Source organism: Ambystoma mexicanum, chromosome 6q (genome assembly GCF_040938575.1).
Source record: "Ambystoma mexicanum isolate Mex_15411 chromosome 6q, UKY_AmexF1_1, whole genome shotgun sequence".
NCBI lineage: Eukaryota > Metazoa > Chordata > Amphibia > Caudata > Ambystomatidae > Ambystoma > Ambystoma mexicanum.
The window spans coordinates 1,267,686,574-1,267,709,976 of NC_090937.1; positions in this window are offsets into that span (position 1 = coordinate 1,267,686,574).

The window sequence follows — 23,403 nt, forward strand, 5'->3', positions numbered from 1 at the left end:
GGTATCATATGAGTTGGCTTTGTGTAGAACAACAGCATTCTTGTAAGTCTTTGCTGCTTTTGAGAGTGGTTGCTGGTTGTGAGGGGTGGGGTGTCTTCTGCACAGAGGCTCGAGGGCTCTTTTGTTCCTGCGTAAGGTGATCAGTTCTTCTGAGAACCAGATATTGTGGGTTTAATGTACTTTAGGTATTTTAGATTTAATTGGGGAGTGCTGGTCCATGCTATGGAGGAGGCACTGATGGTAGTGGCTCACTAGTTGGTGGGGGCTCATGGTGTGGGCAGTGGGTAGTTTAGTTAGTGTGATAATGAGGGTAGGCTTAAGAGTTTCTTGCGTCAGTTTGCAGATGTTGCAGACTAGAGCAGGCCTTAAGGGAGGGGAGGATGTGGTGACAGGTTTTGCAAGACAGAGTTGAAACTCAATGAGGGAATGATCCGACCATGGTACTGTGATAACAGAAGAGATGTTAATGATAGCATTGGTGCTTAGGATCCAATCCCAGGTGCACTCTTTGATGTAGGTAGTGGAGGAAATCAGTTGGGAGAAGTTCATGTCTCCAAGCGATTGCATGAGGGCAACAACTCTAGGGTCAGCAGGGTCATTGAACCCAAGATTGAAATCACCCAAAAGGAGGAATTTGGTCATGGATTTGAGCAGTGGGGTGATCAATAGAGGAATATCTAGGTCCGGTAGGCAAATGGAGTTCAGCTGGTGGTGCAAGATGGAGAAAGTTGAAGGTGGCAGGAGGTCAATGGAGAGTTTGAGTAGCAACATTTCATAACCACGAATGGGCATGATGGGGATGGGTGTGATTTGAAGGGTGGATTTAGCAATGAGAGCAACACCACCTCCAGGGTTGTGGATGCACTCCGCCCTGTAGATGGTGTAGTCGGGAGGGATGGCTAGGGATAACATCGGGCCTGAGGCACAGTGGAGCCAGGATTCGGTAATGGCCAAGAAGTCATGGTGATGGTCAAGTAAAGTGTGCATGTAGCGTGCATTTATTAGGGTGCAGTTAAGTACTGAGGCCTGGATAGATGGAGGTTGATGGACAGTGAGAACAGAAATGCAGGGGGGCCTTACTGTGATGGTGGTAGGATGAATAGGAGTATGAGGGGTGGGGCGTTGAGGGAGCTAAGTCTGGCATTGTCTAAAATGGGAAGTGGGGGGGTGAGCAGCGGGATAGGTAGTTGGGCCGTTATGGTATGGAGCTTGTGAAGTCTGGGGGTATTTTTGCATGGGTAAGAGAAGCTGGAATTTTTTTCTGTCTGTGAGGACCAGAATGCCTCATGGCGATGTTGTCAGTGGTCTGGTAACCTGGAGGATAGCACTACAGGACGTGCGTGCGATCTAATGACGGCTCTGATGGACAGAGTGTGCTTGGTGGTGGCATTTGGTGAATAAGCTGTGGATGCAGGCAATGTCTCTTTAGTCTGGGGTAGTTTGACTGGGCGACTAATGGCTAGTGTAGCAGCTAGGTCGTGTAAGGCAGTGGGTAGTGTTTCCAGTACTGCTAGTGATAATGGTAGGGGGCAGCTCTGGGTTGTATTAGACCACTTCTGCATGTTGCAAAGGAGCACAGATATGTCTCTTGCAGTGAGAGCGTACATGCCTAGGGTCTTATTCTGGAGTCCATTCCAATCATAAGTGCATGGACGTCATTTTGGGGTTGCCAGGGGTCGCAACAGCGACCCCAGAGGTCTCCCTTGCTACCCCTGTGGTCTCCTTTGCTAACCCTAAAAAAAATCTAAAAATAAAATATTCATTTTTAGTTTTGTTTTTTTTACATTGAGGCTCATGGGCTGTAGCCAGCAGCATGTGACTCTTTGTTTCTGGAGGGGCTGGTTTTCTGATAGCTATAGCCGGTAAGATAGCTCAGTGGGTTGATCGCTGGCTGCTGCAATTTGCTTGTGATCTGCAGGTTAGAGGTTCGACTACTGAGCAAGGTCAATTCAGCCTTTCATCCTGCTGAGGTTGATAAATGAGTACCATCACAGTTTGGGTGATATGTATGTATATTTGTTCTATACGAAGCGTTTAAGTGTAAGTGCTATATAATAACACATCATTATCGTTTGGCCTTGGACGTCTGCTTGCATTCACAGTGATTGTGTATTACGGGCCTATATGCACTGATATTAACGATACATATGGGGATCCATTCTTGTATGATATCGTAACCATATTTTTCATAGTGGGGTGAAAGGTCGTGTTCCATCGATTCCTGTGATGTCCCTTTGGGATGGGGTCAAATGACAACACTTCCTGTGATGTCATCAGAGGTCAGGGGTCATGTGATGTCACTTCCGCTACCCCTGGCATTTTGGTGAAATGACGTCCCTGCATGTGTGCAACGCATAGTCAGAAATGGAGAAGTATGCATACACAGGGCATCGATATTGATGCATTGGGTGCATGTACTGGGCATTGCAATAGACAAGAACCCACTCAAGGCACTTTTAATCAGGTGCAGCCCTCCTCACCGTCAGCTCCCACTGTGTGACACAAGTCTATCCAGTGGAGTAGAATGCAGAAGCAGTCCTGTTAAACTGACTCGCACCTCAGACAATACTCTATTCCTTCCTTCATTTTCCTTCGAATGAAAAACTGTTTTTTCCAGCTACCATAGTCTCTGACTAATGCCCTGCTACCACATAATACCATTAAGACAAGGGGTGCAGGTCAGAAGCACACATGTCTGTGTTTCTTATCTGACTGATGCAAACCTGAGGTACATATACATTTTTTAACATGTTTGCAGCAAGTGTAAAACTTCTCAAGCTCAACCATCCATGTGTTTGCCAATGGTTCTGTCATGTTGCTCCTCTTTTTAAGGCTTCTAATTTCGGCCAGCAACCAAGGGGCATCGTGCAGCGCATCACATTAAGCACTTTAAATGAACTCCAGGCTCTGCACGAGCAGTGAGCATGTATATGCTAGAAATGGGCTAAAGATTATGAACTGTTAGCATTGCATCATGTAATTATTCGTAGAGCTTTACAAATATCCTCATCAGGGGTGGAACCAGCCTCCACATTTTCTGAGGTCTAAATGACAGTTTCGAAAGCGTGTTGTGAGTGGAACTATTAACCCATTGGTCTGTCAACCTCACCTCCCATCTTCTTCTCAGCCCAGGATACCAAATAGCTATCACCACCTTCCTTTGGCTTATTAGATGCATCTTTCATCCCAATTTAGAGGATATTTACTGGGTAATTCATAGAATCCGGCGCACAAGTGGCGCACGCGGCTGGCGCACAGTGTGCGCGTGCGGTAGTCTGCGCCAGCCGCGTGCGCCAAAACACATTCAGGCGCACAGCGTATTCATGGATTCCAACAACCACAACCAGCCGTGGCGCAGAGTGGCGCAGCGACCCTGCAGCAGCGCCAGTAACGCCCCCAAGAACGCCCCTCGCGCAGGGAAAAGCCATCAAAATCCCCAATCCAGCGCAAAGGGCAGCAGCAAACGCAGAGCGTGGAGCGTGTATTCCAGGGGTGTGCGGGTGTCATCACACGCGAATGGCCTGGGTACGTGAATTTCAGGGGTGCGCGAGAAATTCCACACGCGATTGGGCTGGGTACGTGAATTACAGGGGTGCGCGAGAAATTCCACACGCGATTGGGCTGGGTACGTGAATTACAGGGGTGCGCGAGAAATTTCACATGCGATTGGGCTGGGTACGTGAATTACAGGGGTGCGCGAGAAATTCCACACGCGATTGGGCTGGGTACGTGAATTACAGGGGTGCGCGAGAAATTCCACACGCGATTGGGCTGGGTACGTGAATTACAGGGGTGCGTGAGAAATTCTACACGCGATTGGCCTGGGTACGTGGATTTCAGGGGTGCGCGAGAAATTCTACACGCGATTGGCCTGGGTACGTGGATTTCAGGGGTGCGCGAGAAATCCTACACGCGATTGGGCTGGGTACGTGGATTCCAGGGGTGCGCGAGAAATCCTACACGCGATGTGCCTGGGTACGTGAATCACAGGGGTGCGCGAGAAATTCTACACGCAATTGGGCTGGGTACGTGGATTTCAGGGGTGCGCGAGAAATTCTACATGCGATTGGGCTGGGTACGTGGATTCCAGGGGTGCGTGAGAAATTCTACACGCGATTGGGCTGGGTACGTGGATTCCAGGGGTGCGCGAGAAATTCTACACGCGATTGTGCTGGGTACGTGAATTACAGGGGTGCGCGAGAAATTCTACACGCGATTGGCCTGGGTACGTGGATTTCAGGGGTGCGCGAGAAAATCCACATGCGAATGGGCCTGTGCGAGTGGGGCAGTGTATTACGTGGGTGTGCGGTAAGTTGAAGAGGTGAATTGCCAGTGTGGGTGCCCCCAGGTCTCCCCCCTACCCCCTCCACGACTCCTGCAGGCAGCCCACACCACAGGGGACTACCCTGCACCCCTGGTCATGTCCCGCAGGCAGCCCATCCACCATGGGCATGCCCCCCAGCCAGGCCACATGTCCCCTTGCACCCCCACCCCCCAGCACAGTGGGGCACCTGCCAGCAGGCCCCCACCCATGTCCAACTCATGTCTCCCAGCACCCCCACCCCCCAGCACTGTGGGGCACCTGCCAGCAGGCCCCCACCCATGTCTCCCATCACCCCCACCCCCCACCCCCCAGGGGCAGCCTCCAGCAGGCCCCCACTCATGTCCCCCTGCACCCCCACCCCCCAGCCACCAGGGTCACCCTCCACCAGGCCCCCACTCATGTCTCCCAGCACCCCCACCCCCCAGCCACCAGGGTCACCCTCCACCAGGCCCCCACCCATGTCTCCCACCACCCCCACCCCCCAGCCACCAGGGTCACCCTCCACCAGGCCCCCACTCATGTCTCCCAGCACCCCCACCCCCCAGCCACCAGGGTCACCCTCCACCAGGCCCCCACCCATGTCTCCCACCACCCCCACCCCCCAGCCACCAGGGTCACCCTCCACCAGGCCCCCACCCATGTCTCCCACCACCCCCACCCCCAGCCACCAGGGTCACCCTCCACCAGGCCCCCACACATGTCTCCCAGCACCCCCACCCCCCAGCACTGTGGGGCACCTGCCAGCAGGCCCCCACCCATGTCCAACCCATGTCTCCCAGCACCCCCACCCCCCAGCACTGTGGGGCACCTGCCAGCAGGCCCCCACCCATGTCTCCCATCACCCCCACCCCCCACCCCCCAGGGGCAGCCTCCAGCAGGCCCCCACTCATGTCCCCCTGCACCCCCACCCCCCAGCCACCAGGGTCACCCTCCACCAGGCCCCCACTCATGTCTCCCAGCACCCCCACCCCCCAGCCACCAGGGTCACCCTCCACCAGGCCCCCACCCATGTCTCCCACCACCCCCACCCCCCAGCCACCAGGGTCACCCTCCACCAGGCCCCCACTCATGTCTCCCAGCACCCCCACCCCCCAGCCACCAGGGTCACCCTCCACCAGGCCCCCACCCATGTCTCCCACCACCCCCACCCCCCAGCCACCAGGGTCACCCTCCACCAGGCCCCCACCCATGTCTCCCACCACCCCCACCCCCAGCCACCAGGGTCACCCTCCACCAGGCCCCCACACATGTCTCCCAGCACCCCCACCCCCCAGCACTGTGGGGCACCTGCCAGCAGGCCCCCACCCATGTCCAACCCATGTCTCCCAGCACCCCCACCCCCCAGCACTGTGGGGCACCTGCCAGCAGGCCCCCACCCATGTCTCCCATCACCCCCACCCCCCACCCCCCAGGGGCAGCCTCCAGCAGGCCCCCACTCATGTCCCCCTGCACCCCCACCCCCCAGCCACCAGGGTCACCCTCCACCAGGCCCCCACTCATGTCTCCCAGCACCACCACCCCCCAGCCACCAGGGTCACCCTCCACCAGGCCCCCACCCATGTCTCCCACCACCCCCACCCCCCAGCCACCAGGGTCACCCTCCACCAGGCCCCCACCCATGTCTCCCAAAACCCCCACCCCCCAGCCACCAGGGTCATCCTCCACCAGGCCCCCACTCATGTCCCCCTGCATCCCCACCCCCCAGCCACCAGGGTCACCCTCCACCAGGCCCCCACACATGTCTCCCAGCACCCCCACCCCCCAGCACTGTGGGGCACCTGCCAGCAGGCCCCCACCCATGTCCAACCCATGTCTCCCAGCACCCCCACCCCCCAGCCACCAGGGGCAGCCTCCACCAGGCCCCCACCCATGTCTCCCACCACCCCCACCCCCCAGCCACCAGGGTCACCCTCCACCAGGCCCCCACTCATGTCCCCCTGCACCCCCACCCCCCAGCCACCAGGGTCACCCTCCACCAGGCCCCCACACATGTCTCCCAGCACCCCCAGCCCCCAGCACTGTGGGGCACCTGCCAGCAGGCCCCCACCCATGTCCAACCCATGTCTCCCAGCACCCCCACCCCCCAGCACTGTGGGGCACCTGCCAGCAGGCCCCCACCCATGTCCAACCCATGTCTCCCAGCACCCCCACCCCCCAGCACTGTGGGGCACCAGCCAGCAGGCCCCCACTCATGTCCCCCTGCCCCCAGGTCCTGATGAAACTCAATCATGGCAGTAATGGGCAGCACACCCAGCACAAACAGCCAGCCAAGGATTGCATCCACCCACATAGTAGATGCAATTACATGATACAACCCCAATGGCAAGTATGTAAATGAAAACATGTCCGTCACACACACATACACAATGGGTGCAAGTGAATGTCAAAACCCATATCATGAAATGCATGAAACCAATGAGAAAATACCACAAATGAAAGTAATATAAAAATGTATTAAAGATGAAAAAGAACTAAAGAAATGAAACACACAACAATGGGGATGACAAAACAAATGGTCCATGTCCGAGAAATAATAGAAAAAATCAAAAAACAAAGGAAATAAAAAACTAATGTAGTCCAAAGGAAAAAAATGGGTGAAAAAAATAAGGAAAAACCATTGACACATGGAGAACACACATATAAATCCAAAAAATGTGTCCAAAAAAAAACGATGCAAAAAGGATATCCCAGGGTCCATGAGCCCAACACCATAAATGAAACCTACTACTACCTAACACAAAAAATATATACAGAAAAGTGGCCATTGTCCGAGCGGTCCAAAGAAAAACTAAAAAATAAAGGAAACCTATCACTAACTAACTAAAGAACTATATACAATGGCAGCGGGCAAGTCCTGCGGCTCACTCCGTGATGTTGCCGGCCAGGGCATCATCGAACTCCATGTCGATGTCCCGGAGGCGGGACTCTGTCCTGGCCCCGAGGTCTCGCAGGGACAACCCCGTGTTCACCTCAAACTCCCTGCGAGCTTCCTCGAGGCACTCAGCCCGCCTCAACGCCCGACGCATGGAGAACTCCGCCCTGACCATGGAGAGCCGCTCCTCTTCCGCCCGCTGCCGCTCCGCACCTATCCGCTGGACCAACTGCTCCCACACGGAAGACACTGCCATCCCAGGGTTCTCCTGCCCTCCAGCCGATGCCTGCCCCTCTGATCTTGATGGCCCCGAGCCATGATGCCTCCCACGTTGAGCCTGCTGCTGCCTCCGACGCCACTGCCTCTGCCAGCACGACGGCATCCAGGCTGATGGTATCCACCGATGCCGTCGTGCACGTGCCCTGCCAGATGATGCCGGCACATCCTCCATCTGCAGGGGGACAGTTGCTGGTGTGTCCACCCCTGCTGGACCTTCGACTCCCGACTGTGGCAGGGATGGGGTCCCCACCGAGCTAGCTGCGTTGGTCGGGGCAGGTCCACAGGGGGCCCTGGTGGCATCTGGGCCGGAAGACGGCATGGAGCACGACTGGCACATAGCCTCCACAGAGGAGGAGAGGGTCGCCAGAAGGCCACACACATGTAGGAAATCCCTGACCATGGCGGCTCCCAAATGGTTCACGTACGCACGGTGCTCTTCGTGATGATGTGCATGCTCCTCCCGGGAAGCATGCACCTCATCACGAATGCCAGCCGTGCGCAACGCGACACCAATCAGGACCCTCTCCACACGGCCAGGGGTCCCCACATCCGCAGGTAGAGGAGTGTCAGATGACATGGACAACTCCCCTACCTGCGGACGGGCCTGGGATGGGGCATCCCTGCTGGTGCATGGTGGTGCAGTCACAGTGTCAGGGACAGTGACATGCACAGGCCCCTCCATGGCGACCTGTGCTGCCTCCTGCCCCTGGCCCTGGACTGCACCACTTGCACCAGCGGGGATGCCCCCACCAGGCCCCATGTGTGGCTCAGTAGCGACCTCCTCCCCCTCTGTGGAAACCACCAACCTGGATGTCTCCACGCCGTCTTCCGCCGTTGCAAGCCCCTGTGGGGGCTCACCCACCCCTTCCGCTGCAGCCATGGCGGCATCCCCGCCGCTCTGCTCCACAGCGCCTTCTCCGCCCTCTTCTTCACTTGCCACTGTGTAGAGGGAGACATAGAACACAAGCATCAGGGTGCTGTACAATGGTCCCCTAGACAGGAAGCAATAGCAGATGAGTGGCACTGTCATGCATCACTTCCATCATGTCCCTCCACAACACATGGGTCAGTGCAGGCAAAACACATGCAGTAACAGGCATGGCGCATGCCATGGACATTGGCATACATGACCAAGGGACTCATGATTCATACAATGTTGGTTTTGAACTCACATGCATCATGGGCCTTGCCATCACATGCACACACCTCACCGTAGTTCCATCCATCCGGCCTCGCACACCACAGACGCAGTGGATACAAGGATGACTAGGCTGCATCAGTGAATCTGAACATTGTCACAGACATGTGTCATGCATCCATGGCATTTACAAGTCACAGACACGCAGGTCAGACACACACACATGGACACCATACGTGTACATGGGACCAGCACCCATCCCTCATCCCCACCCATGTCCAGGAACAGAGACTGCCATGCTTCCATGTGTCCATTCCGCGCAGAGCCCCCCATGTTGCAATTGTACACATGCACCAACCATGTGGTTCACACATCACTGTACTCACATGTCTGACCATGATGTCCCTGCACACACACATACGTACATGGCCTATGTCACACATACAGGCATGTATCAGACAACCAGCACACTGCAACATGCCCTGTCTCACACAGCAATGCCTGGCCACTTACCGCTCGACTCCAGACGGGTCTGCCTCTGAAGGATCTGGGCGTGGAGCGCTGGGTCTACGCGTTCCAGGACCCTCATCTGGATGTCAGTCAGGCGTGCCCGGCCCCCCTCCGCGAGGCGCCGGGCCTTATTGAGGGTCCTGGACCTCAAGTCCTCCCAGCGCTTCTTGGTGTGCTTGATGTCGCGGGTTGCCACCCCCTCCGCGTTGATGGCCACCACTACATCGTCCCAGATCCTCTCCCGTCCTTCCTTGTCGGCGCGTGGTCTTCCGAAGAGGGCATCATAATGCCCCAGGACATGCTCCACCAGGACACCAACTTCCTCCTCACTGAAGCTGGTGGCCCTCTGCCTCTGTGGCTGGGGGTCGCCACTGGTCTCAGATGGAGCTTGCCCCGACATGGCGACCCCCGAGGCAGGCGTGGGTGGGCTACTTGGTCCTGGGGCTGGGCTGTGGAGCGATGGTATCCCAGTCGGGAGTCTACTGTTCCAGCAGGGGTGGACACAGCAACTGGACCCCTGCAGATGGCTGATGTGCAGGCACCAAATGGCAGGGCAATGTGGCAGCAGGCAGGCAGGCAGGCAGGCAGGCAGCAGCAGCAGATGGCTCGTGGGAGGCTGCTCGGGGCTATGGGGGGCAGTAATTCGGCCTTCTGGGCAGGAGCGTGGTCTTCCGTGTGCTTACGCGTGGCCAGCTTGATACGGAGTGAATTTCCACGTGAAAAATCTGCACGTCAGCGTGTAATTCGAGGAAAGGGCCTTAGCGCGTAAGCACGTCAGCACGCGTACGCGATTTCATTGGACCAAAGGCCCTTAGCGCGTAAGCGCGTCTGTGACGTGACGCGCGCGGGCGTTTCTCTGTGGGTGCGTATCGTGATCCAGCACGTGTGAATATCGCACGTAGCCGTGTGAATGCATGTCATGTAAGTGACGTGACGCGCGCGGGCGTTTCCCTGTGGGTGCGCATCGTGATCCAGCACGTGTGAATATCGCACGTAGCCGTGTGAATGCATGTCACGTAAGTGACGTGACGCGCGCGGCCGTTTCCCCCTGCACGGGTTAAAGGTGAGCGTGTCCGCCATTTCGGTGTACGTGCCTTTCGTGGAGACCGACGTGTGTGTTGCTGCTCCGTGTTGCTTCACCACCATCTCAACTTCACATCTAGGACGTATCTCTAGGACGTATCTCTTCTTTTGGCGGGGGTATTGGCTACGCGTGTTTTTCTGCATCGCGCTAGTCAGACGGTGAGTTGCGCACGCTATTTTCCCACTGTGGGTGCCCCTGTGTATCGCACCCGTTTTTGAGGTCATAGTAGCCTGCGTGTCCCACGCGTACGCGTTTTTCGTGTTCCTGGGTGCCACCGCGTACTGCGGGAGGTTAATTCCACGCACGTAGGCTGCAGGGTTTGCGTGCACGGTTTGACTGCAGTTTTGGGGTGCCTGAGCGTTGCGTGACCCGTCACTACATCACCGGGGTCACACACAGCCTTGCAGGTGCAGGGGTGCTGTTAACAACTTGCATCCCACCCCCTTCACCCCAATTGCCCAGGACAATTGTGGTCTACACCTCCAATTGGCACTACACCATCTGTGCCGGCACAACTCCATCTGTGCCATGGCTGGGAGGCCAAGAAAGGTGAGGGGCGCCTCAGCTGGGCGTACTCCTCGTGGCGGACGTGGCCAGGGACGTGGCCGGGGTGACGAGGGAGTAGGGGGACTCCAGGGTGTCCAGGGCGAACGCAGAGGGGCCAGAGGCAGGGGTGCGCCACTTGAGCACAATGATGTGCCACGTGTTGGTGCAGCCATGCCACCACCCCCTGCGCCTGCAGGTGATGCAGTTCTTGCACCTGGCACTGGCGCCCATGTGACCCGGCAGTCCATTCCATCGACTGCCAGGGCCCAAAGGGTAGTGGTGGCTGCAGGTGCAGCTGTGAACACCACCACCCAGGCTCAGGGTCTGCCAGCGCAGTCTGCGTTGGCACTCGAAGGATCCCTTGACGATTTCCAGCAGGTCAGGAGTAAGACCGGAGGTGCACGCAGGGCTGGCCTGACCAAGACATGTGTCCCTGGGGCAGCAATGTCATCTGCTGCCCCGTCCAGCCGGGTGTTGACAACTGCAGGGGCAGGTGCAGCCAACAGCACCCCGGTTGTGACTCTACCACTCGGGACAGTTGCGGTCAATGACCCTGGCACGGCAGATGTAGCTGCGCAGGGCCCATTCCAGGGCACCCCGCAGCCACAGACGCATGTCAGCCCTTCGGTCGTCCTACAACCTGCCACTCCCTTGGTCCAATCCACCGGTCCCACTGGCCATGGTGATCAGGGCGGCTATCGCCAGCCAGGGTCTGCGCCATCATCCAAGAGGAGGAAGGTTGCATCTGCAGCACAGGCTGAGACCCCAGACACAGCCACGGCCTCCTTCACGTCAAGGAAGAAGCCTTTCTCAAAGGAGGAACTGGACTTCATTGTGGGCTATGTGAGGGAACATCCGGACATGATAGTGGGGCCCGATTCACAAAGTACACCTGCCCAGCGGAATACCCACTGGAACCATGTTGCGGATGATTTGAGTGCAATCGGCCATGAGGTGCGCACAGGTGCCGAGTGCAAGAAGCGTTGGGATGACCTCAAACGCAGCGCTAAGGCCAAGCGTGCCTCTAATTACAGCATGACCCAGGTGACTGGCAGTGGGCCAGCACCTGAGGAGGTGGTCCTCACTCCGCAGGAGACACTCGTTGCGGAGTTCATTCCAGCTGGATTGGTCGAAGGTGTGGGAGAGATGCAGGACTTTGATGCACAGTCCAGTGAGTGTTGTTGCGTGTATGTGCAGCCCGTGTATGGTTTGCCTGTGTAATGTGTTGTGCTTGACTGGCACTACATGGTATGTGTACATGGTTCTCATGTGTTTGTCCTGCAACGCATCAAAGATGCATGCTTGATGTGCAGGGTGGCTTACATGTAGAGCAGAAGGGGACTGTCCTCATCACCACACTTGCCCCAGAGCCACTTGCTAGTCACCCAGACGGCCCTCCAGTCCATGTTCCTGCTTGCTGGCCCTCCTGCATGTAGCCCAGGGTGTTTTCCACTCAGCACTGGAACTATGTCATTGCATGACTCACGTGCAAGTGTCCTCTGCCCTTCATGCAGGGTGTCACACTTGGACTGGGCAGTTGGCAGATGCTCCACAGGGACATGGGTGCCCATTCATGCTCCATGTGCTCTACATGCATGCCACTTTCCGTGCTATGCGGATGTTACTCCTGCTCATATTCCCTCTAACCTCGGACTCCTCCTCTCCTTCCCTCATCTCTGACTGTTTGTCTGCAATCCAGGAATGGTGTGCTGACAGTGACCTCTGCCTCAATGCCAGTGAGATGGAGATTCTACTCATCGGCACACCCCCTCCCTCCTCCACTGCATCTCTCTGGTCGCCCAATCTTGGCCCTCTTCCTGCTCCTGCCTGCAAGGCAACAAACCTTGTGGTCAGCTTCGACTCTACGCCCTCCTTGTCTCCTCACATATCTGACTTCTATGAGTACTCACACTACAAGCTGCACCTCCTCAGAGGTGTTCTTCCTTTCAACTCCTTCACACAGAAGCTCACTGTCTCCCAAGCCCTGGTTATTGCAAAGATGGAGTACTGTAACTGCCTGTTTCTCATACTGCCTGCCTCTACACTCTGCCCTCTGCAACTTGTCCAGGACAGGTCTGCAAGACTTGTCCTTGGCCTCAAGTCCAGGGACCGGTATCTCTCCAACACTGAATGCTCAACACTGGCTCCCAGTGGCTGCGAGGATTGAGTTCCGAACCCTCTGCATTGTTCACAAGGCCTTCTGGGGCCTGGGGCCTGAATACCTTCAACTGTCTCTTCCGATATATTTTGCTTCTCATGCTGTTTGCTCATCTGCCTCCAACTACCTCAGGCTCATCCACTTCTTCTGGCACCGAGTTGGGGGAGGTTCGCTCTCCGCGGCAGGGGCATCCCCCTGGAGTCGCCTCCATGCCTCCCTGAAACTTGAGTAGATCCATCTCGCGTTCCAGATGCACCTCAAAACCTTCCTCTTTGCTTCTGCTTTCCCTCCCCCTCTCCTCTTCTGATTGTTGCCTGGCACTGCACTGAATCTACAAGTGTGCCAATTCAACTATTTAGGACCTTGGCCCGGGCAACCTCAACTTGCATAGACTCCCAGTCGACCCCTGCACTACGGGACTGTCTCTGTATCCCTACAGCCCCCTTGCCAGCACTTGTCTGCACTGACCTTGCACTTGCCAGCATCTGGCACATTCATCATATTTCCCTCTACCCTGGACTGCACTTCTAGCCCTCACTTTCCCCTTGCACACATCCCTTCACCCTACCCATGCACTTGCGCAATGTGAATGTCAACAGGCCTGGTAGGATCGTTGGCCGTCTTCCCTTTGCTCACCCCTACCTGCCTCATCGCCCCTTGGAACACTTCTGAATGGGCGTGTTAGTTATGCATTATCAGATCATATCTATGTGACCTTGCCTGGATGATGATTGTGGTACGTGTCTTGTATGTGCTACATTTCATGGAATTTGTTTGGCCATCCCATGCACACTCTGGCCCTGTCCTGCATCCCACACATCTTTAGGGTGTCACAGTCTCTGTGGGGCACAGTCCTCCCCCACTTTCAGGGCCACTGAATCTGTCCATCTGCTGCAGTGGCTTTTGCACACTCGGGTGCACTACTGAGGGTTCCTCATGGGTCCTGCTTACTGTCCCATCATCATCTGCTGTGTTGACAGTTGACTCAGATGATGCCATAGATGCCAGTCAACACTGTCTGCAAAGGCATATGTCTCAGTTCTGACTTTTGCTACCACGCAAGCCATCCCAGCTAATTGAATGGGGGGTGGTGGCCCTTTGCTTCTAGCCATGCAACCCATTGCATGCACATGTCACGTGATGCCTTAACGTGCCCTTCCACTGACTTCCATATATATGATACACATCATGGAGTACTTGTTCATGTAGATAGTGAATGACATATGCATGTTCGGCACTGCAGGAACACACTTCTGAGCCATGTTACAGTGTCCTACATGCCTACACACTGACGCAATGTCACATTGACCATGCATGCATGCATGCCCGGTAATCTTTTGTGTGTGACATGTCTGCATCATGTGTTGGCTGTCTGTGTGATGTGTGTAATGTACTCCTGACATGTGTCCTGATGTATTCATTTCTCTCCACCTTTCAGATGATGACGCAATGGAGCCAGAGGATGGTGTTGTCATGCCTGACACAGGGTTGGTATCACATGCACGACCCGGCACAAGTGGGGGACGTGGGGTGGTAGTCCACGAAAACCCACATGTGCTTCAGTCCATCTTGGGTTTGACTGGCTATGATTCCAGCTCAGATGACCACTCTGACAGCCATGTTGAGTTGGATGTGCATCAGGTCCATACATCTGCGGTGAGTGATTCTGATGTGGACACTCCTCTGTCCGCGACACCTGCATTGAGGGGCCAGTCAGGGGTGGGACCTCCGCCTGTGGTGGGTCGGGACGCAGGGTCACCCTCCACAACAGTCTCTGATGTGCCTGGGGCATCATGTAGACGGGGGCATGTAGTCGTGCAGCCCCGGGCGGTGCCAACCCCACAAGGACGCCCGGTCCTTGGGTCCCGCAGGTGTCAGGCCCGGCAACGCGGTGGCCGCGTGCCACCGAGGTTAACTGAGTGGGAGCAAGACATGTCTGCCAATTCCGAACGTCAGGGGGCAGCACTTGATACCATCGCTGCAAGCATGGAACGTGTGGCCCATTCCGTGCTCCCCCCTGCTAGGCAGGTGCTACTCCAGCAGCAGGCGGCACGGTCCACGGCCCGCTCGCTCAGGCTGGGCATGGCGGCCTCTGACAGGGCACGCCAGGCTGGAATGTTGTCTCTGCGTCAAGCTATTGATGCTCACGCAGAGGCACACATGAAGGCCCTGAAGGAGGAGTATGCCTCCCTCAGATCCACTCTGGGTGTCCTCTTGATGTCCCAGAGGGTGCGGGCAGAGGAGAGGTTTGAGCAGCTTGAGCGTACCATCTCGGCTGAGCTACGTGCTTGCCGGGAGGTGCATCAGTTGTCCAGCCAGACCACGCAGGAAGAACTCCGTGCTACACGTGTTGCCTTGCAAGAGGAAGCACGTGTATCACGGGAGGTACTGCATGCAGACCTGCGTGTAATTGCTGCACAGAACCAGGCTCACCCGTCCGGCAGACTTGCTGCCGACGAGGGGCAAGCTGCGCCTAGGCGTGGTCAGGCTCCTGGCCCACGTCCTCCTTTAGAGGAAGAGGCAGACTCGGACGATGACTTATCTTCCACACAGGTCGTGGTGTGCCGGCGTTGAGCCCATGGAGGAATTTTTTTTTTCTCAACATCATTGCATGTGGGTGTTGAGATGCACCCTGTACCTCCCCCCTCCTGGGTGCCTTCCCACCCCCCCGGGTCGTATGTGGCCATTTTTGATTTTTCCTTTTAGGTTAGTTAGTTTAATTTGTTAATATAGTTTAGTATTGTTTTTAGTTTAATTAGTTAATTTAGTTTAATATTGTTTTTAGTTTAATCATTTTATCTAGTTTAATTTTGTTTTTAGTTTAATTAGTTAACATAGTTTAAGATTGTTTGTCTATTGTGCATTCATGTGACGGTGTGGTGCTTTGTGGTTTTTGAAAGCATCCACTGTCTGTTCCAGCAGGGCCCTTCGAGCTTGTCTTGTGTATGTGTTTGCAGCTTGGGTCCTGACTCACATAGGCCACTCCTGCTTCCCTTATCCATGGGCTCGCTAGGATGGTTCGGTGTAACAACATTTTACACAAGGGCATTGGACTTGCCTCATAACTGTGGCCTGTCTACTGCTGTGATACTTGTGTTCACACCCCTAGTGGGGATTGTTTGCGTTTCATCCACCCGATGTCTGTAATTATTTTGGGTGATTGTGTGATTGATTTATCCATTAATTGATGTGGATTGTGATGTATGTCTTGTTCTTTCATGTAAGTGTGCTTGATGCACTTCATGCTGTACACAGTAGCCTGCACCCTTGGCCTGTGGATGATGGTGGGAGGTGTTTGGATGTAGCTCTGTGACCTGGCCCAGTGACAGACAGCATGTAGACACACACACAGGGGACTTTCATGTCTTGATTTTTTCTTCCATGCACTTCCTGCAGGTGATTGAGGGTCCAGACTGTCTTTGCCAGCAGACACGGGGACGACTGATGCAGAGGACTGGTCAAATTCGGTGGTGCAGATGTGTGGATGTGTGCGCAAGCAGGGGCACAGGGCTTGTGCGGAAACGTCCAACAGTAGCAGACGTGTTTCCAGGTTCTCCAGCAAAGGTGAGCAGCACAAGGGCCCACACCGCAGCCAACCTTCCACCAGGACACTTGCACATGCATGCTGAGTGGCACCAGTGCTGTGGTGCTTTGCCAGGCATCGTTGGATATGCACACAGTACAGCTGGCATACGTTGAGGGCCAAATGGCTAGTGGCTTTACATGTTGTCAGTGGCACATGCTGGGGCCATGAGACATTTCCAGGAGTGATCCCCGGTCCATTGAGGCATACTTATTGGTGTAGTGGCATTCCTAGCCATGTCCTGATACGACGCACAGGGACACCCAGTGAGGCACAGATTTGTGGCCAGGGCATGTTGTTAGCATGTGCTAATTGCCAGGTGCACTGGCTATTGTGATCTGCGGCTGCCAGTGCACAACTTGTACTGCAGTTGCACCTTGATATGCACGTCTAGCAGCTCAGCCAGGGACCATTGTATCATGTGCGAATCGGTGGGACAGGCTAACGTATGGGTGCACAGCAGCAGACAGGGATGGTTGCTTGTGGAGGAGTCACTTGCTTTGGCCCATGGATGGGGGGGGGGTGTTGTGATGACACATTCAGATTAGTAACTCACGCTCTCTTTTCAGCATTGGACTGCTCCTGTTACCGGACCAGAGAGTGCGCAGGCAGGAGGCCAGCACTCACCCCAGGGATAAGTGTCTCTTTGGCTTGCATGTGACATTTCTGGTGAAGTGTGCATGATGTACATGTTTAGTATAATTGGGTATGTGTTTTTGTGGATACTTGTAATTTGAATACTTTCTTTTGCTAATCCACATCCGCTCTCCTGCCCCTCTTTCCGGTTCTCCTGGTTGACAATGCCTGTCCATGCTACGTATCCCAGTGCCTGCTTCCACGCAAGGTTCTCTGTGGCCTGTGTAGGTTTGACCTTGCAGGCACACAGACCACGTAGGGGGTGCTTGTTTTGTGCCACTCCTGCGCGTGGACAGCAGAGCTGTGACACTGGCCATCAGTTGTTGCATCATCATTGTATGTTGAGGATGGTATATGGTGCCCTTCCTGTTTGAACATTGCTGAACAGTGCTACCTTGGTTGTTCGATCATTGTGCTTGTGCATGTGCTTGGACATTTCCTGCTACTTCGAGTCGTCTATTGGAGAGTCATCATGTTTTTTTTGACGCCTACAAGATTTTTGCATTTTTTGAGGGTTTGCCTCCTTGTAGTTCTCTGCAATTTTGTATTCGTAACAGTAAATGTGCCCTCTGAGGGGGCTGGGCCCTATTTACACGCAAGCTGTGACATGGTGAGCAAGGGGTAGGGGGATCCTGTTGGAAAGTGGCCTTGCGGGGAGAAGGCTGCATGCCCCAGAGGTGGGTGTTCTGATGGTCAAGGTGATGTGGGTTGGGAGGGTGTGTGGGACATTCCAGGGATTGTCATGGCCTGTTGGGGGGGGGGTGTGATACGCACCTTGCATTGGTTCCTTTTTTGGTCACACAGGATTGATTCTGTTTGAGTAGCTAGGGATGCACACAATGTAGCACTTCCGTGGCAACATTCTCAGGGTGTTTAGGTTGTCTCTTTGTCATCATCGATTGTCACCTGGTATGTGCCAGCCCTGTGTGCACTCCGCAGGGGTGGGAGTTTAGGTGAAGTATGTGGCCACAAGCTGGGTCCGGGCTGCCTCGCCACGCGCCCTGTCCCCACCCACGGGCAGCGCCTGTGCATGTGGTTGGGGATGTGGGGGCACCACCATGTCCACTGGTACACCCTGCCGTGTTGCAACATTGTGCAGGACACATGCTGCCACAATGATCCTGCACACTACTGGGGGTGCATATAGTAGCTGGCCACCAGAGCGGTCAAGGGAGCGGAAGCGTGACTTTAGCACTCCGAATGTGCGCTCCACTATGCCCCTGGTTGCAATGTGGGCTTCGTTGTACCTTACCTGGGGTGGGGTGGTGGGGTTCCGGATTGGCGTCATTATGTGGTTGCTCAGAGGGTAGGCACTGTCCCCTGTGGAGGTGATGATAGTTGTGATTATTAGGGTTTTGGTATTTGGCAGTGTGTGACATGCATGCATGTGCACAGGCATTTGTACTCACCTAGGAGCCATGTGTCGCTATGCTGCCCAGCTTCCAGGGCCCGGCTCAGGGCGGACATTCGGTATATGAAGCTGTCATGACTGGAGCCAGGGTAGTTTGCATAGACGGAGGTGATGATTCCTTTAGCATCGCATACAACCTGCACGTTGATGGAATGCCAGTGCTTGCGGTTCCGATAGATGTGCTCCGTTGCCCTAGGTGGACGTAGGGCCACATGGGTGCAATCTATGGCACCAAGCACTTTAGGGAAGTGTGCCACCCTGTAAAAGTCCTGGAGCACGGCCTGCCTTTCTGCAGGTGTTCTGGCCATGTATATGTGCCTGCGGACGGAGGGGCGCGCAGTGATGATGTTCAAGACCTGGTGTAGGCAGCGTGACTGCGTGGCCTGTGAGACCCCCCCCACTATGGCAGTTGTCCGCTGAAATGACCCAGTGGCCAAGAAATGCAGGACATTGAGCACCTTCTCCAAGGGGCTCAATGCTTGGGAACAGAGTGTGGGTGATGTGAGGTCATCTTCCCACTCCCTGACGTATTCGGGTGTCATCGCGTGTGATCGGAGGGGAGCGAGCGTACACGTGATTGGCCTGGGCACGTGTGTTTCCGGGTGCGCGGGTAGTTCCACACGCGATTGGCCTGGGCACGTGTGTTCTGTCATCACGTGCAATGAGGGATACACCCTCGCACGTCACGTCACAGACGCGCTCACGCGCTGAGGGCCTTTGGGCCAATGAAAATGCGTATGCGTGCAGACGCGCTTACGCGCTAAGGGCCTTTCCTCGAATTACACGCTGACGTGCAGAATTTTCACGTGCCAAATCACTCCATATCAAGCTGGCCACGCGTAAGCACACGGGAGACCACGCTCCTGCCCAGAAGGCCGAACTACTGCCCCCCAGAGCCCCGAGCACGCTCCCACCTGCCATCTGCTGCTGCCTGACTGCCTGCTGGAGGCTGCCCCTGGTGGCTGGGGGGTGGGGGTGGTGGGAGACATGAGTGGGGGCCTGCTGGAGGCTGCCCCTGGTGGCTGGGGGGTGGGGGTGGTGGGAGACATGAGTGGGGGCCTGCTGGCAGGTGCCCCACAGTGCTGGGGGGTGGGGCTGCAGGGGGACATGAGTGGGGGCCTGCTGGAGGCTGCCCCTGGTGGCTGGGTGGTGGGAGACATGAGTGGGGGCCTGGTGGAGGCTGCCCCTGCACTGCTGGGGGGTGGGGGTGGTGGGAGACATGAGTGGGGGCCTGGTGGAGGGTGACCCTGGATGCTGGGGGGTGGGGCTGCAGGGGGACATGAGTGGGGGCCTGCTGGAGGCTGCCCCTGGTGGCTGGGGGGTGGGGGTGGTGGCAGACATGAGTGGGGGCCTGGTGGAGGGTGACCCTGGATGCTGGGGGGTGGGGGTGCAGGGGGACATGAGTGGGGGCCTGCTGGAGGCTGCCCCTGGTGGCTGGGGGGTGGGGGTGGTGGGAGACATGAGTGGGGGCCTGCTGGCAGGTGCCCCACAGTGCTGGGGGGTGGGGCTGCAGGGGGACATGAGTGGGGGCCTGCTGGAGGCTGCCCCTGGTGGCTGGGTGGTGGGAGACATGAGTGGGGGCCTGGTGGAGGGTGACCCTGGATGCTGGGGGGTGGGGGTAGTGGGAGACATGAGTGGGGGCCTGGTGGAGGCTTCCCCTGGTGGCTGGGGGGTGGGGGTGGTGGGAGACATGAGTGGGGGCCTGGTGGAGGGTGAACCTGGATGCTGGGGGGTGGGGGTGCAGGGGGACATGAGTGGGGGCCTGCTGGAGGCTGCCCCTGGTGGCTGGGGGGTGGGGGTGGTGGGAGACATGAGTGGGGGCCTGCTGGAGGCTGCCCCTGGTGGCTGGGGGGTGGGGGTGGTGGGAGACATGAGTGGGGGCCTGCTGGCAGGTGCCCCACAGTGCTGGGGGGTGGGGCTGCAGGGGGACATGAGTGGGGGCCTGCTGGAGGCTGCCCCTGGTGGCTGGGTGGTGGGAGACATGAGTGGGGGCCTGGTGGAGGGTGACCCTGGATGCTGGGGGGTGGGGGTGGTGGGAGACATGAGTGGGGGCCTGGTGGAGGGTGACCCTGGATGCTGGGGCGTGGGGGTGCAGGGGGATATGAGTGGGGGCCTGCTGGAGGCTGCCACTGGTGGCTGGGGGGTGGGGGTGGTGGGAGACATGAGTGGGGGCCTGCTGGAGGCTGCCCCTGGTGGCTGGGGGGTGGGGGTGGTGGGAGACATGAGTGGGGGCCTGCTAGAGGCTGCCCCTGGTGGCTGGGGGGTGGGGTGGTGGGAGACATGAGTGGGGGCCTGGTGGAGGCTGCCCCTGGTGGCTGGGGGGTGGGGGTGGTGGGAGACATGAGTGGGGGCCTGGTGGAGGGTGACCCTGGATGCTGGGGGGTGGGGGTGCAGGGGGACATGAGTGGGGGCCTGCTGGAGGCTGCCCCTGGTGGCTGGGGGGTGGGGGTGGTGGGAGACATGAGTGGGGGCCTGCTGGAGGCTGCCCCTGGTGGCTGGGGGGTGGGGGTGGTGGGAGACATGAGTGGGGGCCTGCTGGCAGGTGCCCCACAGTGCTGGGGCGTGGGGCTGCAGGGGGACATGAGTGGGGGCCTGCTGGAGGCTGCCCCTGGTGGCTGGGTGGTGGGAGACATGAGTGGGGGCCTGGTGGAGGCTGCCCCTGCACTGCTGGGGGGTGGGGGTGGTGGGAGACATGAGTGGGGGCCTGGTGGAGGGTGACCCTGGATGCTGGGGGGTGGGGGTGCAGGGGGACATGAGTGGGGGCCTGCTGGAGGCTGCCCCTGGTGGCTGGGGGGTGGGGGTGGTGGGAGACATGAGTGGGGGCCTGGTGGAGGGTGACCCTGGATGCTGGGGGGTGGGGGTGCAGGGGGACATGAGTGGGGGCCTGCTGGAGGCTGCCCCTGGTGGCTGGGGGGTGGGGGTGGTGGGAGACATGAGTGGGGGCCTGCTGGCAGGTGCCCCACAGTGCTGGGGTGTGGGGCTGCAGGGGGACATGAGTGGGGGCCTGCTGGAGGCTGCCCCTGGTGGCTGGGTGGTGGGAGACATGAGTGGGGGCCTGGTGGTGGGTGACCCTGGATGCTGGGGGGTGGGGGTGGTGGGAGACATGAGTGGGGGCCTGCTGGAGGCTGCCCCTGGTGGCTGGGGGGTCGGGGGGGTGGGAGACATGAGTGGGGGCCTGCTGGAGGCTGCCCCTGGTGGCTGGGGGGTGGGGGTGGTGGGAGACATGAGTGGGGGCCTGGTGGAGGGTGACCCTGGATGCTGGGGGGTGGGGGTGCAGGGGGACATGAGTGGGGGCCTGCTGGAGGCTGCCCCTGGTGGCTGGGGGGTGGGGGTGGTGGGAGACATGAGTGGGGACCTGGTGGAGGGTGACCCTGGATGTTGGGGGGTGGGGGTGGTGGGAGACATGAGTGGGGGCCTGGTGGAGGGTGACCCTGGATGCTGGGGGGTGGGGGTGCAGGGGGACATGAGTGGGGGCCTGCTGGAGGCTGCCCCTGGTGGCTGGGGGGTGGGGGTGGTGGGAGACATGAGTGGGGGCCTGCTGGCAGGTGCCCCACAGTGCTGGGGGGTGGGGCTGCAGGGGGACATGAGTGGGGGCCTGCTGGAGGCTGCCCCTGGTGGCTGGGTGGTGGGAGACATGAGTGGGGGCCTGGTGGAGGCTGCCCCTGCACTGCTGGGGGGTGGGGGTGGTGGGACACATGAGTGGGGGCCTGGTGGAGGGTGACCCTGGATGCTGGGGGGTGGGGCTGCAGGGGGACATGAGTGGGGGCCTGCTGGAGGCTGCCCCTGGTGGCTGGGGGGTGGGGGTGCAAGGGTACATGAGTGGGACATGAGTGGGGGCCTGCTGGCAGGTGCCCCACGGTGCTGGGGGGTGGGGGTGCAAGGGGACATGTGGCTTGGCTGGGGGGCATGCCCATGGTGGAAGGGCTGCCTGCGGGACATGATCAGGGGTGCAGGGTAGTCCCCTGTGGTGTGGGCTGCCTGCAGAGGTCGTGGAGGGGGTAGAGGGGAGACCTGGGAGGACCCACACTGGCAATTCACCTCTTCGACTTCCCGCACACCCACGTAATACACTGCCCCACTCGCACAGGCCCAATCGCGTGTAGAATTTCTCGCGCACCCCTGAAATCCACTTACCCAGGCCAATCGCGTGTAGGATTTCTCGCGCACCCCTGAAATACACGTACCCAGGCCAATCGCGTGTAGGATTTCTCGCGCACCCCTGAAATCCACGTACCCAGGCCAATCGCGTGTAGGATTTCTCGCGCACCCCTGAAATCCACGTACCCAGGCCAATCGCGTGTAGGATTTCTCGCGCACCCCTGAAATACACGTACCCAGGCCAATCGCGTGTAGGATTTCTCGCGCACCCCTGAAATCCACGTACCCAGGCCAATCGCGTGTAGAATTTCTCGCGCACCCCTGAAATCCACGTACCCTGGCCAATCGCGTGTGTAACTTCCCGCCCGAAATACACGTACCCCGCTCAATCGCGTATTTCACTTCCCGCGCGCCACTTTTTTGATGCGCTGGGACTCTGCCGCCTGCCTTCGTGTGGCGGCCGTGTTTCAGCTTGTGCGTGGCTTTGGCTGTGCGTGGCTTTGCCCTATTCGATTCCATGAATACGTGTGGTTCGAGTGCGTGTGGGCGTTCCGTCTGCTTCCCTGCAGTACATCCCCAGTTACGCCCTTATTTTCGAGTGTAGTTCCCCATTCCGCGCGTTACGCCCCATGTCCCGCCCACTTTCTGGTGTGTGCGCTGAGGTTGTGCGCTTTCACTGTGCGCGTCGCGCACGCCTTTCGCGATGTTGCAGTGACTTGTGCGCCATGCACGGGTTTGGCGCACATCCCGCGGTGAACACGCGC